This window comes from Camellia sinensis, chromosome 10 (assembly GCF_055761805.1).
Source record: "Camellia sinensis isolate YWXY chromosome 10, ASM5576180v1, whole genome shotgun sequence".
Classification (NCBI taxonomy): domain Eukaryota; kingdom Viridiplantae; phylum Streptophyta; class Magnoliopsida; order Ericales; family Theaceae; genus Camellia; species Camellia sinensis.
In genome coordinates, this window is record NC_138970.1 from 94694276 (window position 1) to 94697657 (window position 3382).

Below are 3382 nucleotides of genomic sequence, written 5' to 3' on the forward strand. Positions count from 1 at the left end.
GGTTTTGAGCTCTCAAAATAGATGAACAATATGATACACCAAGGCTCCAAACAAGGTCAATGATAATGGCGTACTATAATGGCAAACTTGTAGATAATGTAACTTGTGGGATTAATCTTAGTTTAATCTAATTAAATCATATCAAATCATATTTCAGATAATTACACCATAAAATCACATTAATTCCAATTAGCACTAAACATCGATCAATTTCAGATTCGGCCGCCGATAAGGCCTTCGATTTGCAGTTTAAAGCATAAACATGAACAGATAATTTTAACAGTCAACAGATAGATATGCATTTAAACTACCATATTCAATCGATCAGCTCAGTATTTCAGTCGATTCAATTACTTATCATAATCAGTCTCAGTTTAGTAGTAATCAGTGGTTAATCGGTAAACAGTGGTGAGGGTTGTTACAATCTGTCTGTACAGAGTTTTTGTTTGTTGATGAGTCTTTGCCTGGTGTAGCATGGTTTGTCTCTTCCTGCTTATCTTTAGGCATGTGTGGTTTGCAATGTGGCTGGGTATCTTGTATTAAGGGTTGTGCATTTACTGCGACACTTTCCGTCCCAATTTCGGTTGTACCAATCAAGTCAACTGGGCAGATGTGATGACTTCCTGGTGTGAATTCAGCCACAAAGTTTGCAAAAGCTTGGGCTTCTATTGCGGTTTTGGGTTGAAACTTGATATCAAACTGTCCCAATTTCATTGCCCACTTCAAGATTCGCCCAGAGCAGTTCGCCCTCTCAAACAAAGCGTTTAATGAAAAAGTTGCGAGGACGATTATGGTGTGGGCGTGGAAGTAATGTGACAACTTCCTTGATGCCATCATCAAGGCTAAAGCCATTTTTTCCAATGGTAAGTACCTAGTTTCTGTGCCCAGCAAGGTCTTGCTGACATAAAAGATGGGCAGGTGTTGGATTTCTTCCGCTCGGACTAACACTACGCTAATTGCGTAATGTGAAACTGCCAGGTATAAAAAGAGCTCTTCTCCAGGTATTGGGGTTACTAGCAATGGTGAAGAAGACATGTATTCTTTTAGGCTTTCTAGGGCGCGGTCGCATTCTTCATCCCACTCAAACTTGGCTTTTAGTACTTGGAAGAGTGGTCGACATCTGTCTAACGACCAACTTATGAACCGGTTGAGCGCAGTTGCCATGCCAGTGAGATGCTATACTTCTTTTACTGAGTTGGGCCTCTCTAGATCTTGGATTGCTTTGATCTGAGAGGGGTCTGCCTCTATACCTCGGTTGGTCACCAGGAAGCCTAGGAATTTGCCTGATCCTACGCCGAACGCGCACTTGGATACATTAAGGCGCAACTTGTTCTTCTTTAGGATCTAGAACATTTCACCCAGGTCCCTGAGGTGGTCCTTCTCATCCTTGCTCTTGACCACCATGTCATCTATGTAAGCCTCCATCGTTTTGCCTAACAATGGTTCAAACATCTTGGTGACCATCCGTTGGAATGTTGCCCCTACGTTCTTTAGGTCAAAGGGCATGACCTTATAACAATACAACCCTCTAGGCGTTGTAAAAGATGTGGCCTCCTGGTCATGCTCATACATAGCGATCTGATGGTAACCTCTATATGCATCAAGGAATCTAAGTCGATTATGGCCTGTCGTCAAGTCTACCAGTTGGTTTATCCTAGGTAAGGAAAAGCTATCTTTTGGGCATGCTTTGTTGACTGTTTTGTAGTCCACGCAAACACGCCATTTTTCATTCTTCTTTGGCACTACTACTGTATTGGATATCCACTTGAGATAGTGCACTTCTTTGATAGCTCCCGCCTCTAGAAGGTTTCCCACTTCTTCCACCACTATCTTGGCGTGGTGGAGTGTCGATCTGCGAGTGCGCTGTATAATTGGTCTGGCATTTGGGTGAACATTTAATTGGTGACAGATGAAGTTTGGGTCAATGCTAGGCATGTCATACGGCGTCCAGGCGAACACTTCGATGTTAGAGGTTAAGCATTACATGACCTCTATTCTCTAAGTGCTGGACATAGATAACCCGAGCAAAAAGAACTATTTTGGATTCTTTTCATCTATCCTTACCTGTACCGAGTCTTCCACTGCCTTCTGTTCAACGACTTTGCTAACATCCGCAAACAATTCATTGCTCTCTGGTTCTTCTACCATCTGTACATACCCTTTGGCAGCTCGGCTGCCATTTACTGTGACGAAGCACTGCTTGTAATACTTGATGGTAGGTTGATGCTACCGATCGCATGGCGTGCAACCATGTCCTTCCCAAGATAATATTGTAAGTGGAAGGGACTTTCAATACCCAAAATTCCACCTGCTTCGTCATGCTTCCTGCTCTGACTGGGAGGATTATCTTGCCCACTGGCCACTCTGGCATTGAGTTGAATCTGATTAGGGGAGATGTTGCAGGCGCCAAGTCTTTATCCTCCAGTTTCAATTGTTTGAAGGTTTCGTAATACATTATCTCACACGAGCTTTCTTGGTCGATCAAAATCTGTTTGATGTCATAATCCTTGATGCGGAGTGTGACGACCAGTGCATCATTGTGAGGGCAATATATCCTTGCCAAGTCTCTATCTGAAAAAGATATGACATTCGTGGCTTCTGTTCTCCCCTTTTTGATGGCAGGTTGTGCACTTAATATCTCCCTTAAGTGCTCAGCCTTCTTAATCATTCCCCTAAGCTCACATACTCGCTCAGGTTCGAATACCCCATGTATTACGTTAATCATGCCTTGAGGTGGGGCGTCGATCGGCATTCCGTTTGGGTTGTCGTGGTTCTGGGGGGCTGGCTGTGTCCCCCCTTCTATGTACTGGTCCAGGTGCCCAACTGCCACTAACTCCTCCAAGTGCTGTCTCAACAGTGTGCAATTCTCTGTGCGGTGCCCCTTTTCATTATGGAAGGTACACCGAGATCCTTTGTCATAGTTTTTTTGTACTTCTCCTAACTTAGCTGGCCATCGGACGAAAGGTTCATCGTGTATCTCACTGAGAATACAATAGATTGGTTTTTTGAACACCAATGGCAGTGCGAACTCTTAGCCGTCTTTTGTTTGGATCCTCTTTGTGGGCTTGTCTGCCTCGTCCATTCCTACTTGGTCGCTCTACCGTGTTGACTTTTGCCGAAGTCTTTTTATCTGGTATTGCTATCGTGCCAGATTTCGCCTTTCGCACTGGCGCCATCCTCTTCTACATGAATATGTTGGTGCACTATCTCTGTTAAGGCCTCCATCGTGAGGGAAGGCATCATAGTGATTGAATCCCTCAATTTGTTGCTGATTGGCAGGCCCCGTTTGTATTGTTCGATGGCTAGGTTTATAGGACAATCTTCTATCTGGTTGAAAGTTTCCCAGTAGCGACTGTTGTAGGACCTCAATGTTTCTTTGTCG